At 41.3% G+C, this 16,918-nt stretch overlaps 1 long non-coding RNA gene across 1 annotated transcript in view; it reads right to left on the reverse strand.

Moving 5' to 3' along the window:
- Window positions 1-5,267: 5,267 nt before the first annotated feature.
- The window catches only part of LOC129706480 (uncharacterized), a 36,974-nt gene continuing 25,323 nt past the window's right edge, over window positions 5,268-16,918 (reverse strand). The window contains exon 2 of the long non-coding RNA XR_008725063.1: window positions 5,268-5,895. This is a non-coding gene — a long non-coding RNA (uncharacterized LOC129706480). The remainder of the gene's footprint in view (window positions 5,896-16,918) is intronic.

Consider the following 16,918-nt stretch of genomic DNA (forward strand, 5'->3'; position numbering starts at 1 on the left):
TGATGTTATATTTCACAAATTATTCACATTTTTTAATTTACAAAACCCCAATTTGAGAAAAAAGTGCTTCCCTCTGCACTGGCACTTACAGCTGTGACGTCACAATGGGATTGTAGTCCTGCTTGGTACAATGTTGCTTTCCCAGGCCACTGAGTCCGGCCAGCCCCAGCAAGTGCAATTGCAAGCTACGATGTTGCAATCCCTTTTTTATATTCCTGTCAGCAAGGATTTTTAAAAGTTTAATGAAGGAGGGTGAATAAGGAGAAATGAGCCACCCCTGCGCAGTTGGGGGCTATGGGTGAGTGCTAGAATATTGTGTTGGGGAAATGGGTGGAATATTGTGCTGGTGAATGGGTTACGTTGAGGGACCAGGCCTCCCATAGGGGCTATGGGTGAGTGGTGGAATATTGCGTTGGGGACTAGGCCTCCCATGTGACAGGGACCCAACGGGTCCCACTTAGTCTAGTGTATCTCTAAAACTAATCTAATAGGAGAGAAGTTAAGGTGAATATAGGTCCCCACAAATCTTTACATCTACATTAACATTAAAAGATGCTACCAACATCCTAGTAATACCAAAAGTGTGCCAGGGAGGCATTAGATATCATCACCACCACAAGAAAATAAGTCTGAGGCAAACTAATAGGGCTGAAGGCTGATTGTTCCTCAGAAGCTAATAGGTTGTATACAGGGATCCTGAATGAAGCGAAGTCAATGATAGTGGATGTAGTGGTTATAATCTTCCAAAACTGCTTAGATTTTGGAGAGATATTGCGATGCACTTATTCAAAAAGTATGGAAGATGAAAAGTGGGCAATCATAAGCAGTTAACCTAATGTCTATTGTTAGGAACATTTTAGAATTCATTGCTGACAACAGAATATTTGGAAAGTCGTAATCTGATCGAGCAATCGAAATGGCTTCATGAATGGGAAATCATGTCTGCGAAATGTGTCTGTAATTTGAGTAAACATTAGCCTGAGTGGATGGAGAGAAACTGATAGATGTAACATACTTGGATTTTCAAAACGCATTCAATCAGGTGCTACTCTGAAGATTACTTAACAAGAACTTGTGATGTTGGGGATAATGTATTGATATGAATCTACCACTAGCAAATTGGTAGAGAACAGCAAGTTGAGTAAAGAGTGCCATCCGTAAGGTAATTGGGAAGGTTAATGGAATGCTTGTCCTCCCCATCCCCATCTCAAAAGACCATACAAAGCACGGGTAAGGACTCATCTATGAATAACTTTGGTCCACATATAAGAAAAGATGCAATATCATTGAAAGCAGATGGTTCACTAGAATGGTTCTGGGCATTGATGGATTGTATTATGAGAAAAAAATGTTGAATGAGTTGGGTCCATATTCATTGAAGTTGAGAAGAATGAGAGCCGATCTTTGTGAAATATATTGGATTCTTAGGAGTTTATAGAATAAAAGTTGGGAAAATGTTTCCCCACCCAGGAGATTTGTGTACCAGAAGGAAGTCTCAGAATACAGGGATGCCCATACAATACTCAGATGAGGGAGAATGTATTTTCTCAATGAGATGTGCTACTTTAGAATTCCTTGCCACAAAGACCTGTGGAGACTGTATCCCTGAATATATTCAAAGCTGAGATAGATTTCCAATCAGTAAGGAAATCAAGGGGAGAGGATGAAAGGTGGACTTGATCAACTTCCCATATTTCTTTCTTATGGTCCTAAGGAGATTGGTATTAATGATACATACATTCAAAGTCAACCTTTGTTGCCCAAAGTTTTACTATCCATGTTTTCCAGAGATGTTGCCTGGCCCATTGACTTACTCCAGCACGTTGTGTTCTATGCAAGATTGCAACATCTGCAGTTCCTTGTGTCTCAAATGTTTACAACTATGAGTTTATTTGCTCCCAGACAACTGTTACGCTGTTTGCATCACTGACTTTTATTGCATATCTACAAATAAGTTAGATTGTCAAAATGCTTATGACTAATGTATGAATTTTGAAGATTGCTTTCCAAAAGCAAAAGTCATGATTAACCATAAAATCTATAACCTGACCTGAAATGGAACTTAAATTTGAAGTATTAGCATAATAGATGTCTGATTTCAGTGCTAGTTTTACAACCAGAGAGCAAGTGCACCCCGTAATTTCAATCATATTGGTTTCAAAAAGAAACTTGGAATCAGGGACCTTTTCATGTTATTACAGCTAGGGGGAAAAAAAGCCAGCACCACCATTCTATATAATCATGGCTGATCGTCCAAAATCAGTAACCCGTTCGGGCTTTTCCTCCATATCCCTTAATTCCCTTAGCCCTAAGAGCTACAATGCCCTCCATAATCTTTGGGACAAAGACCCATTATTTATTTATTAGCCTCTGTGCTGCATAATTTGAGATTTGTAATAGAAAAAAATCACACGTGGTTAAAGTGCACATTGTCAGGTTTTAATAAAGGCCATTTTTATACATTTTGGTTTCACCATGTAGAAATTACAGCTGTGTTTATACATAGTCCCCCCCCCCTCCCCATTTCAGGGCACCATAATGTTTGGGACACAGCAATACCATGTAAATGAAAGTAGTCATGTTTAGAATTTTGTTGCATGTCCTTTGCATGCAATGACTGCTTGAAGTCCGCGATTCATGGACATCACCAGTTGCTGGGTGTCATCTCTGGTTATGGTCTGCCACCACGCCTGTATTGCAGCCATCTTTAGTTTATGCGTGTTTTGGGGGCTAGTACCCTTCAGTTTTCTCTTCAGCATATAAAAGGCATGCTCAATTGGGTTCAGACTGGGTGATGGACTTGGCCACTCAAGAATTGACCGTTTTTTAGCTTTAAAAAACTCCCTTGATGCTTTAGCAGTATGTTTGAGATCTTTGTCTTGCTATAGAATGAACCGCCGGCCAGTGAGTTTTGAGGCATTTGTTTAAACTTGAGCAGATAGGATGTGTCTATACACTTCAGAATTCATTATGCTACTACCATCAGCATCATCAATGCCTACCAGTATCATCAATAAAGATAAGTGAGCCAGTACCTTCAGCAACCATACATGCCCAGGCCATAAAACCCCCACCACTGTGTTTCACAGATTAGTTGGTATGCTTTGGATTTTGGGCAGTTCCTTCTCTCCTCCATACTTTGCTCTTGCCATATAAGTTAATTCTTGTCTCATCTGCCAACAAGAACTTTTTCCAGAACTGTAGTTGCTCTTTTAAATACTTCTTGGCAGGCACGTGCCCTCATGGTTGGCAAGGCAGCCGCTGCCTATCCTGACTAAAATTATAAAATGATAATTATTAAATAATAAAGAGATTGATCTCTTAGGTCGGCATAATTCTCTGTGACTTTCATGCGCAGTACATGCCATTGACACAGCTTAAAGCCTTCAATGACAAGGGGAGCTGAAGGCAGTTGAAATTTTGCCTTTGCACCGTGGACTGCGTACTGCGCATGCGCAGCAGAAGTTTCTTGTCGGGTTTTTCAAACTTGGATTGTCATTATCTTAAGAGTATCTTAAGAAACAAAGAGCGAAAAATAATGTTTGTGTACAAATAATGTGGTAAGTAGATTTCTTTCAGCTATATGTTTTTAAATACCGTATTTCCCGGCAATGAAGGCTATTTTTTATCCAAAAATAAGGCACAAAAATTTATGTGCGTCTTGGAGGCCGAAGGTTAGGTTGTTAGTCAAGAAAGATAGACTTGGCTATCCCTCAGTACAGCAACATCAAGAACGATGTTGCTGTACTAAGGGATAGCCAAGTCTATCCCTCATTGCTAGCAGCTGATGGGAAGCGGCTGTAAAGTGGGAAGCGGCTGTAAAAGGACAGCGCGCTGGGGGTGGGATGTGGGGGGGAGAGTTCCTTTCACAGCGTGTGGGGAGTCTGGCCAGGGGTAAAGTTGTGGGGAGGGCAGGAGCGTTGAGAAGGAGGGGGTCGGGGATCATGCCAGCAACCAGCTCAAGAGCAGGTCAGCGGGCGATGGTTAACAGAACAGTGGGCAGTGAAGCTTACTCCTGTGTCAGCGCGAATAACCTCAATTGGTCCCTTGTTCACGCTGACACAGGAGTAAGCTCCACCGCCCGCTGTCCTGCTATCCATCGCCCACTGACCCGCTCCGTTCCATGATCTTTGCTCTTGAGCTGGTCCCCTCACTGTTCAGACGGAGGGCACTGCCAGAGGTGAGCGGGCCGGAAGAAGGCGCTGAGGTCCCACAGCCACTCACAGCCACCCGAGCTACTTCCCTCCCCGGCCACAATGTGGTGGCTCCGCACCCGGAGCGCCGCAACAGCGGTGAGTGAGTGGGTTACTGTCATGATCCCCAACCCCCTCCTTCTCAATACTCCTGCCCTCCTGCAACTTTACCCCTGGCCAGACTCCCCACATGCTGTGAAAGGAACTCTCCCCCCAATTGGTCCTGTGAACTAGTATTAATAATAATAATAATACATTTTATTTGTTGGGCGCATTTCAGACATCTTAAGGACACATTACATAGATTAACAGGAATATAAACATATAATCAGAGTAAAATAAAATAAATAATAAAGACATCACAGAGACACAAACTAAAAACAGAATTCAGTCCAAAAACAGAAAATCAAAAACACAATGTGAAGAGAGAGCAGCGGCAGTCAAAGCGCGCCAGCGTCCACTCTCCCTTCACGGCAGCCGTCTTGAACAGAGACTAACAGGATTACATTACAGACAAAATTGCCTCTACGGAGGCCCGATGTTCCTGGCCATTCTCACCGGGAGGTGTTGACTCGGCGTCGGGAGAGTCCTCTCAGCGGCTGGGCCACCTGGAACGGCCGCTTTCTAGTTGGAGACCGCGGCTTCCGGAGCCAACAAGGCAACGCCGGTTTGGAGCCCCCAGGCTCCCCGATGATGAAGTCAGCGCCGCCCGCTCCGCTCCGCAGACCTGCAGCCCGGAGGTGTTGAACACGGCGGTCTCAGGACGGGCTCACCGGAACTCCAGCGCGGCAACCCAGGCAAGGCATCGCCCGTTCCGCTCCACGATAGCGCTCCAGTGCTGTGCCGCCACCGAGGCCGAGATGCTGGGCGGTCCCCAACTCCTCCTCCTCGTCTAGTATTGTCATTCAATAAGACCACAACTGATTCAACTTGTCCTGGTGTGCTCCCGTTTTTCCCACCATCTCTCCACCTGCCGTCACCCTCCACCCATTCAGTAATTCAGAATGAAGGAGATTTGGAAGCCTTCGAGAAATTGAATTGTTACTTTCTTTATTTTTATTTATTTTTTTGAGCGTGAGAAATTCTATGTCCCGCTAGCCTTTCAAAATTTTGCAACTTAAAATGGGGTTGCATCTTCATTGTTGGGAAAATACGGTACTCTTAATAGAGATATGGCTTTTGAAGACTTCATAAAAGTCGACTGACAGCTTACGGAGAGAACAATCTGCTCATGCGCGGTTTAAGATTTTTTAAATGCCGACTGACTGCCTACCCCGAGTAATTACTCACGGCACATGCCTGTTTCTTGGCAAACTGTACCCCAGCCATCCTATGTTTGGCTAACCAGTGGTTTGCATCTTGCAGTGTTGCCTCTGTATTCCTGTTCATGAAGTCTTCTGCGAACAGTGGTCATTGACAAATCCACATCTGACTCCAGAAGAGTGTTTCTGATCTGTCGGACAGATAATTGGGGATATGTCTTTAGAAATAATTCTGCTGTCATCAGTTGGGTAATTCTGCTGTCATCAGCCTGCCAGTCCCTTTGCGATTAGTAAGCTCACCAGTGCTCTCTTTCTTAATGATGTCCCAAACAGTTGATTTTGGCAACTCTAAGGTTTCGATGATGTCTCAAACAATTTTATTCTTGTTTCTCAGGCTCATAATGGCGTCTTTGACTTTCATTGGCACAACTTTGCTCCTCCTGTTGATAGACAGCAATAAAAGTTTACAAAGGTTATGGAAAAACTGGAGGAAAGACTAGGTGCACTGCCTAAAGTTGCAAGATAACTTTTTCTATTTGATCTTATTTGATTGTGCACGCTGGGTTGATTGCATTAGTTGAAACAGGGTGGACCACGTGAAGGTTGCAATCTTCCACCCCGACTAGGTGCTGAAAGCTCTCTTATACCTGCATTAAGGAGGCGATTAAACGCACCTGAGCAATTACAAACGCCTGTGAAGCCATGTGTCCCAAACATTATAGTGCCACACAGCTGTAATTTCTATATGGTGAAACCAAAATGTATAAAAATGGCCTTTAATAAAATCTGACAATATGCACTTTAACAACATGTGATTTTGTTTCTATTACAAATCTCATATTGTGAAGTACAGAGGCAAATAAATAAATGATGGGTCTTTGTCCCAAACATTATGGAGGGCACTGTAAATCTAATTCTCTCTTGAAAACTTGCACATACGAACAATGTGCTTGCCCAGCAGTCAATGGAGCATAATTTGTGCTTCCATGCTGGTGATGTTGGCCTGGGTGAGCTTATGTTTGTTCACTTATCCTGCCCATAGGTTTGGAACATTTTGTGAAGAGAACAGTGGTGATATCTCTCTACTTCCTTGCTGCAATTAGTTCAAGTCTCCGAAGCTAATAGGTTAGGGTTCATCATTGTCTGGTAGACCACAGGTTGTATGCCAGGTTTGAACAGCTGATCATCAACTAACCTTTTTCCGATAATGGCTAAGGACTGTGCCAGCACAGGATATAATGAATTTCATCATTAATACCTGTCTTCATTTATGTCAGATTCATGTTATTTGTTTCATGTCATTTAAATGCATTGTATTTACAACACAGAAGCTCAAACAGCCTACCGAGTCTATGATGGCCCTAAAGACATTCCCAACAATCCAACTTACCCACATTTTCTTCTATTCTATTCTCTCTCTCATCGTCATGGTCTTCCCACCCGAGTTTCCTGTTACCAATTGGCAACTACAATAGGGGCAATTTACAGTTGCCAATTAAAGTATTATCATAGGTACACAAAAATGCTGGAGAAACTCAGCGGGTGCAGCAGCATCTATGAATCAAAGGAAATAGGCAACGTTTCGGGCCAAAACCCTTCTTCAAGTATTATCATATAATTGATGTGTGAGAAGAAACCAGAGCTCACAGGTAAATCCATATGGTCCTAGTGGATTGTATCATTGAAAGGTCCAGCGATGGCTCCAGGTACAGGACCAAAATAGCCTCACTGGAGCTGCTGACAGCAGCACTTGTTACAGCAGCACATTGTGATGGTTGAAGTGGAGCCTGGCATTGACTTTCCCTGTTACATGAGCCCATATACGGTATCATAACAAAGGAAGCAGAAAACAGTACCAATGTTTAACAATTCCACTCTGACAGGGGGCAACATAATCAGTTTTTATTTTTACTGATAATTGAAAATAATCTCTGCTATTAAAGAATGTGATCTCATTCTTGAATGCAATTTATGTCCATTTGCTTGCTGTCGTCATATGCTGAAAGAATGTTTTTATCAAATGAATATAATTGTATTTTTGTCAAAAATACAATTATATTCATTTTGAACTGATTAGACTGGCAATACTGCTTTTACATACTGACGAGTTTGATATTCTCACATTTGTCTATATAGATCACTGTGCAGTACAGCAAAAATATAACCATTTTGTAGAGTTTGTTTTAATTATTAAACAGCAGATATGGCTGTGGTTTTGATGTTGGTATGACTGTATGCCAATCAATATTATTATTAATATTATGTTGCTATAAATATACTTACACTGGAATAGACAAGGCCTAGCTTTTGGTTTGAATTTAGTGTGATTCTATCAGCAGGTCCCATGTATTCAATGTGCAAGATGTTGATGTAACGCCTTCTTAGAAGTAAAACAACCTGGACGATAACATCCTGTTTTTTCATGCTTGTTTGATTTGTTAAAATTACTGTCTAATCTAGTTTCATAACAGTGAGCTCTGTTTACTCACCATACAGTGCATCTCAAAACATGGACTAATGTGTTACATTTCAGCCCCAACAAAGTAACACAAACTGAGTATTTTTTTAAATTACTGCAATATATTCTTCTAAGGTTTCATGTGGAATCATACTGGCAAAACATATCCAAGAAAATTCACCATGAAAATCAGCATACATTTAGTGATAAAGAAATTCAATCTCCAGCTACCAATGATGAGAATAGATGGCTCCTTTGCGATGTGGAGCAAGACGTTGAGCCTGTGAGGCAAGATTATGAAAGTGTGGAACTATATGAACGTTAGTTTACAAATGAGATTATGTGAATTTAATAGTCATTTATTTTCTTTTGGTAGTTATTTCCTGATACTCGTTCTTTGAAACTGATGGCGAAACTCAGTAAGTGGACTGAGTTAATCCAAGCACAAACAAGTCCAGGCTTGGAGTGGGTCATAATTTCCAAGCCTTCATCAATTTCAGCATCTCTGAGACGCACATCACGACTGCAATGTATGAGATATTGTACATGCCACTTGGCTAGCTGAGTGTAGCTCCAGCTTCACTTGAATCTCTAGCATTCAAGACTAAGCAGCTTGCTTGCTTTGCAGACACGTGGTAACATGGCCATTGGCAGATTCTCCACCAAGTTGTGTACCTTCCAGATTTGGAAATGTTGATATTCCTCACCACCATTGGATTTACATGTCCAACACTTTTGTGACAGTATATGTAAACATAGAAACAGGAATACGTCATTCAGCCCCTCATGCTTCCTCCAACCTTGAATAAAACCATAGCCAATCTTTTATCCAAGTACCAATTTTCTGTCCTAACTCCATCTCTCCAATCCCATAATTTCCAGAATTCCCACCATTACAATCCTCGTGGTTAAAGTTTGAGAAAACAGCTCACCACCACCTTTTCAAGGATAATAATCACTGCTCTTGCCAACATACTGTCAGTGAATCTTAAAAAACGATACACCATTGCTCAAAATCAAGATTTGCATAGGTCTTTCTGTAACCTTAGTAGTCACGGTGGCGCTGCGGAAGAGTTGCTGCCTCACAGCGAATGTAGCGCTGGAGATCCGGGTTCGATCCCGACTACGGGTGCTGTCTGTACGGAATATGTACGTTCTCTCCTTGACCTGCATGGGTTTTCTCTGAGATCTTCGGTTTTCTCCCACACTCCAAAGACGTACAGGTTTGTAGGTTAATTGGCTTGGTAAATGTAAACACTGTCCCTAGTTGGTGTAGGATAGTGTTAATGTGCGGGGATCCCTGGTCAGTGCGGACCCGGTGGGCTGAAGGGCCTGTTTCCGCGCTGTATCTCTAAACTAAACAAAAACTAAAGGTCAGCAGTTGCTATCTTTAACTTCAGAATATATTGCGCTCCTTGCTATTATCACACTATATGTCAGAGTGAAACCATCCATCATCCACTAAATTGAATTACTGGCACAGATGTCTGCACATTAAGTCAATCACTGACATTCTTTTGACATTGCATCAACAGCTGCTCTTACTTCCACTGCCAAGCACCACAACAAAATTACAAAACAAGACTTTCCTTTAAATATGATGACGTATAGAACACTATTATTATCACACTGGACAAAATCTCAAACCAAGTTTCTCATTTAATAAGCTGTATTTAAATTATTCAGCATTGTCAGAGAGACACTACCACATTCAGTCTGAGGGGAAATCTGTCCTTTGTCACAAGCACCGATTTCGTGCAAAATGATGCCCTTAATTATATTTGCCTTATGCAAGGGAAAAGCTGCTATGTTTTATTTCCATTTGTGTGGCACCACAGAAGTTTACTGCCCCAACAACTCATTCTTAATGATGATGTGGAATACTGGACATTATTTTCTGAAATATGCTCAAGATGTTGACATGAAGTATGTGTCACATATTTGGGTTGTTGCATTAAATACCGTCATTAAATACTGGACTAGGAGAGTGGATAAACAAATTTTAGTAATTTCTTTCAAAGGGATCTATAGCATTTTTTTTCCTGTTGTCCATTTCAACTGTAGGTGATCTTTTACAGCCATGGTAATAAAAATAATTGGTACATTTCAAGTGTAAGCTTCGACAGTTGATCTAGCAAGCCAATTAAATCATGGAGAAAGCCCATCAAGTTTTATCCAGCATCAGATTGCACATATATCCATTAAGAGATTCCAATGATTCAGAGTGAGTGACCTACTATATTCTAAATTATTGGGATTCTCATTGCACTCACATGAGAGAATTAACCTACTTGGTTTGAATGTTTTTACTGTAACAGACCATGAACAAAATCACTGAGTGAATTGTACAGGAGTAATCTAATTTATTTTCTTTATTCATTTTATGACCATTATAGTGTAGTCTATGCTCATGTTTTGACGCTGGTTTATAAAGGTTGAAGGATCTGCATAGAGGGACGAATCAGGGTACAGAATTTGCCGGGCATCAGTTTTGTGATTCTTCTGAGAAAGCACATCGTACAGTGTGCATCTTGACTTAAGGAGGAGATCTTGCATTCTGAGACTGGTGTTCAGCATTAATTCAGTGTGCAATTTAATGCATTATTGAACTTGCATGAGCTAAAATGCATGAATTAGTTTACCATATAGTGGAAATTAAATTAGCTTCATTAACATTTGATATTCACCATGAAACTCATTAAAGTGCTCAAATATTTTTACATCACCATACCGTGAGATGAATATGTTATCAGAGAAAATTTAAATAAATATTTTTATTATGTAATAATGATTATTAACATACATCATTAGCAGCTTTTACTGGGTATTACTAAGTATGTGGAAACACCTTTTTTGTTAAACATCCTTTATATAGTTTCTTGGGATCAGCTTGCTTCCATCCAGTTCAGTAGGTTCTGAGGTGACAGATGAAAACAATGTGGAAAATGCACTTAGGGCAGGAAGTGCCCGATGGAGCAGATGGATAGTTTCTGAGGCAGTGCACTCCATTGATGCTTGGCTTCTGTTGTGCTCCCATTGCATCGTTTTGCAGTTCTCAGCACCATCTGGAATACTGCCTCTCCACTATGAGTGGTCATGGACTCCAGATTTTCAGGAGAGAGGATATTACATTTCTTCAAGAAGGCTTTGAACATATCCTTGAATCTTTTTTCTGTCATGTAATCTCTGCATAACAATACTTGGAATGTTTATTTCAGAGACTGGTGCTAGACATGCAAATAACATGGCTTCCCCCCACTGAGCTGATTGAACGTTGTTAGGCCCCAATGTTGGAGGTGTTGACTTGGAGAGGACGCAAATGTTGGTTTGCCTATACTTCCAGTAGATTTGGAGGATTTGGAGAGAATGCATTGGTGACAAAATCTCATTGGTGACAACATCTCATTGTTTTGAGCTTCCTGCTCTGTTGTCCACCCTCCAGCTACCCCGTGGACTAAAGAGGCTGTCCCATAAAATACTTGTATCCTCAGTCAGCCAAAGGTTATATTGACAGGTTGAAGATGATGGCGAATTTCATCATCATTGAGTGGCTTTGCTGAGTGAGACATGGTTCCTGAGATAGGGGAATCTGTAACATTGCTATAACACAATCAGATTGAAATACTTCAACGAGACATCCTACATTTTATCTAAATATGAATATTATTTTCAAACATTATACAAATTGCCCCAGTGAAATGGAAGTAAAAAGAAGACATTTCCTCTAAATAAAGCAAAAGAACCTGCAATAGAGGAGTGACTTTAAAGACTACAGTAAAACTACCAGAATCTGGCACATGCGGTGATGCCAATGTGATGCTGGATTAGCAGATTTTCCAGACCATTAGATTGTCTAACTGTTTTTTCGTCTTTTTTTCATTTTTAGAGTGTGTTAACAGTTTGTGTAAATGTTCTCCGGTTTGTTTTATGTAGGGGGAGGGGGAAACATTTTTTCAGTTTCTTACCTTGCCGGAGATGCGATTAATTTTCGGGTCGCATCTTCGGTCGCTCTGCAGCCTACTATCGATGGAGCTGGAGGCCTCCTAGGACTGACTTGAGTGGACTTAACATCGGAGCTGTCACACCATTAAGAGCTTGCAGTGTCAGGATAGGCCGAGTCGGGAAGCTCCAATGGCACAGAGGCTCAACCAGCCCTGACCCCCGCGGGGTCCGATCGTTGGCACGGGGGAGCTGACATCCTCCCGATGCAGAAGCTGATCACCCCGATGCGGAGGGTCCAAACGCCGCTGGCTACAAGAGTCAAGATCGTCCCATCAACGGAGAGCTCGAGGCCCCTGACTGCAGGAGAGCATAGAAGGGAAGAGATTTGAACTTTTTTTCGCCTTCTATCGCAGTGAGGAATGTGGAGGAATCACTGTGGTGGATGTTTATGTTAAAATGTATTTTGTGTATTCCGTTGCTTTTTATTTGTATGACTGACTTGGCAAATGAAATTAAGCATGCAGGTACAGCAGGCAGTGAAGAAAGCGAATGGCATGTTGGCCTTCATAACAAGGGGAGTTGAGTATAGGAGCAAAGAGGTCCTTCAGCAGTTGTACAGGGCCCCTAGTGAGACCACACCTGGAGTATTGTGTGCAGTTTTGGTCTCCAAATTTGAGGAAGGACATTCTTGCTATTGAGGGAGTGTAGCGTGGGTTCACAAGGTTAATTTCCGGGATGGTGGGACCGTCATATGCGAGAGAATGGAGAGGCTGGGCTTGTATACTCTGTAATTTAGAAGAATGAGAGGGGATCTTACTGAAACATATAAGATTATTAAGGGTTTAGACATGCTAGAGGCAGGAAACATGTTCCCGATGTTGGGGTAGTCCAGAACCAGGGTCCACAGTTTAAGAATAAGGGGAAAGCCATTTAGAACAGAGATGAGGAAACAATTTTTCACACAGAGAGTTGTGAGTCTGTGGAATTATCTACCTCAGAGGGCGGTGGAGGCCGGTTCTCTGGATACTTTCAAGAGAGAGCTAGATAGAACTCTTAAAGATAGCGGAGTCAGGGGATATGGGGAGAAGGCAGGAACGGGTACTGATTGTGGATGATCAGCCATGATCACATTGAATGGTGGTGCTGGCTTGATGGGCCGAATGGCCTACTCCTGCACCTATTGTCTATTAAAATTCCTCGTATGTTGTAAAACATACTTGGCTAATATAGTATTATTGGGATTGTGATTAATATCCTGACACTTTTATAATTCACCTTTTTTTCATTTGCTATACAGTATTATAATAGAGCTCAGTGAACCCAGTAAACTTAAAGGGAGCACAGGAACTACAGTTGTTGTGAGTGAACGACGTGCTGGTATTAGGAATCCCAGGTGAGTTGAAAGGGAGCACAGGAATCAGTGGTCCAACGTGTTGAAAGTGAGTGCCGCAAACATTACCAAATACCAAACCACAGAGATTAAAAGGATTTTACTGTATCTGAATTTATTTCCGAAACTTGTGAATTGGTCTCTATGACACAAAGCTTAATTTGAATACATCATTAATTACCAGAAGCTTTAAATTTGCTCATGAAATCATTAACCACTTATGTTAATGGAGCATTATCCTTTTGCAGAGCTACTTTACATGCAATGCACTTCCGGATGCATTTTTAACTGTTTTTCATTGTTAACATAACCAATTATGTTTTTGTAATTCAACAGTTGTAAGCAATAGAGCACTTCAGAATTGTGAAGCAGTCATTTTGTGCTTGACCGGATTCAATAAATGAAAGATCTACAGACATGATTATTCACTTCATTCTGAACAAACATTTTATTTTACTACTTTCAGTTGGACTTGTAGTTGCAACATTACGATTAACCGCCCCTGGGTTAGTGGGAAAATCGGCTAGATTCCTCTGATTAAATGCCGTCCAGCATTGTATGCTACAAGCGTTTGTGTAGATGAAATGTCAGATGAGATCAGTGTAACGCTGGACTGTGATACATTGCTCCTTGCAGATGAATAGCTTGTCAAGGCTTTTCTTTCTATAAAAAGCTTGCATGACAATGGCTACTTGAATGAGTTACTGATGTATAAACTGACATCTATGGCATCGTATCCCAGTAGGGTTCCACTGACCAGAGGTAAGGAGGGAAATATTTCAAAATACAAAATTGGAAAGAAAAAATAGAGACTTAGAGTTAAAACACTCGATCTTCTTCAATCCATTGATTGCTACCAACACAATTGCTTTATATAAAAACAAGTTAACTACAATTGAGTCCAATAATCACTGGAGGTTCTATAAACACAGCTGATGTAATGATAGTTCCTGTAAATGTTGATTTGGCTCAGTAGGAGCATTTCAACCTGAAAGTTGGAAGCCATGGAATCAAGTCACTTTGCCCTAAGGGCACATCAAAGTGGATGCATCATTTCAATTTAATGGTAGTGTCAGATATGGCTCAATTGGTAGGATTCCTGCATACGAGTCAGAAGATTGTCGGTTCAATTCCCACTCAAATTCTGAGCATAAAAAAAGGAGACTAACAACAAATCTGTACTGAGAGTATGCAGCATTGTTAGTGGTTAGAAATTAAACCAACATTTTATCTGCTTTCAATCAAACTTAAAAAATCTCAAGCATAGTTTTGTTGAATAGCACAGGTGTTGGCCCTGGTGTCTTGGCCAATACTTATCCCTCAATCTCCATTACTAAAATCATCATTGACATGTTGTCGTTTGACTGTTATATACTAAATTACTGCAGACTACATTTCTAAATGACTTAAGTGGATATTAAATGCTCTGGCAACACCCTGAATGGCACTGTATTAATTTAATTTCCTTTTTTCTTGAGTGCATTGCCGTGATGCCATACATTGGATGAAAGTCTTAATGGCTCTATTGAAATAGAATATAACATTTACACAGTAGTTAAATTGCTGTTTCCAATCATTTTCACGTGGATTTAAATTTTGTTGTGAACTCAATATGATAATGAGATGAATTTATATCCTTGATTCTTAACAAAGAGTTTCAGTTGCAATCTTCCAAAGTCAGAAATATATTAATCACTACATCATCTGCATTCACACAGAAAGGTATAAAAAATCAGTTTGTCAGTTGTGACCGTTTTAATTTATCATCGAGTAGTCTGTTCCATGTACTACTTGATGGTTTCTTGGAAGCAGATCAACTATTTACTCATTCAAGGCACAGTATGCCCTGAATGGAATTGACACTTAATATGAGATCAGAGAATGACTGGCTGATCACTATCAAAACCTGAACAAAGTGGCAGAGCAATTTAAAATGATAGTACACGCAGCAGTGCTCCTGCACAATAGAGTCAAGAATGTTTTGTTGTCATATATCCCAAAACGGAACAATGAAATTCTTACTTGCAGCCGCCATCAGGTATGTAAACATAATACACAGTAGCCACCATAATAAACAACAAAATGTTCAATAAAAACAATTAAACAATATAATGCAAAAATGAAAACAAAGTCCCAGACCCCGAGTGCAATCAAGGCAGTTTGTAGTTCGGTGCTTAGTTGGAGCTCATATGATGATGATGGTGATGCTGCCCTTGAAGCTGCGCCTCCTATTGATTCCTTTGATGTTGAGGAAGTCAGCACCCGTGATGGACTGGGCAATGTTCACCACTTTTTGTAATCTCCTTCATTTCTGGGCATTCGAGTTGTCTAACCAGGCTGTGAAGCAACCCGTCAATATGTTCTCTACCGTACACCTGTAGAAGTTCAAGAGAATATTCCCCGACATACTGAATCTCCTCAATCTTCAAAGGAAGTAGAGATGGGCTTTCTTGGATAAGGAAGTAAAGATGAGCTTTCTCGGATGAGTCTGTAGTGGGGCCAGGACAAATCTTCAGAGATATATACGCCCAGGAACTTGAAGTTGTTGACTCTCTCCATCGTCAACCCATCAATGTAGAGAGGTTTGTGGATCCTCGGCTTTCCACTTCTACGGTCAACAATCAGTTCCTTGGCTTTACTGCTGTTGAGAGCAAGGTTGTTGTTCTGGCACCATTCAGTCATATGATCGATCACCCTCCTATACTCTGACTCATCATCATCCGTAATTCATCCAACAATGGTGCTGTCATCAGCAAAAGTAGTTGGAACTGTGTCCGACTACACAGTTATGGGTATAGAGTGAGTAGACAAGGGGGTTGACCACACAGCCTTGATGTGCCCTCGTGCTGATGGTTATTGAGGAGATAGTGCGGTGTCAATTTGTACCGATTGTGGTCTGTTGATGAGAAAAATTGAAGATTCAGTTGCACACCAAGTTGTAGCCTATGAACAACAGCCTGATTTATGTTTTTATTGTCCAAGTGGTCTAGTGCAGAGATTGTCAGAGTGCCAGTGAGATTGCATCCTCCCTTGATCTATTATGGCAGTAGGCAAATTGCAGCGGGTCCAGGTTCTTGCTGGGGTTGAAGTAGATATAAGCCATAACTACCCTCTCAAAGCTCTTCATCACCATGGACGTTAGTGCTACTGGTCAGTAGTCATTGAGACATGTTACCTTGCTCTTCCTGAGCACCGGTATTAATGATGCCCTTTTAAAGTTGGGGGTACCTCAGACCTCAGTAAATAGTTGTAAATACCTGTCAAAATTCCAGCCAGCTGGTCTGCACAGGTCATGAGAACGTGAACAGATATACCATCAATTCCAGATGCTTCCAAGAGTTCACCCTCCTGAAGGATCTTCTGATGTCCACCTCGGCGACTGAGATTATAATATTATTGGAGGCTTTGAGGGCCAGAGAAGGCACATCAGTGTTCTCTCTGTCTAAGTATGTGTAACCTCCTCCGGGAGTGATACCTCAATGTCGCTTGAGCTGCCACTTAGTTTCGCCTTGTAGGAAGTGATGAGGTACAAGACCTGTCACAGCTGCCTCCAGTTTAGAGCAAAAGTCATGACGGTGAAGGTGAATTCCCTCGGAAGGTAGAAGGGGTGGCACTTCACCGTCAGTCATTCCCCATGCGGAGACCAGGAATTGGACAGCAATGCTACAACTGA

Source organism: Leucoraja erinacea, chromosome 19 (genome assembly GCF_028641065.1).
Source record: "Leucoraja erinacea ecotype New England chromosome 19, Leri_hhj_1, whole genome shotgun sequence".
Lineage (NCBI taxonomy): Eukaryota > Metazoa > Chordata > Chondrichthyes > Rajiformes > Rajidae > Leucoraja > Leucoraja erinaceus.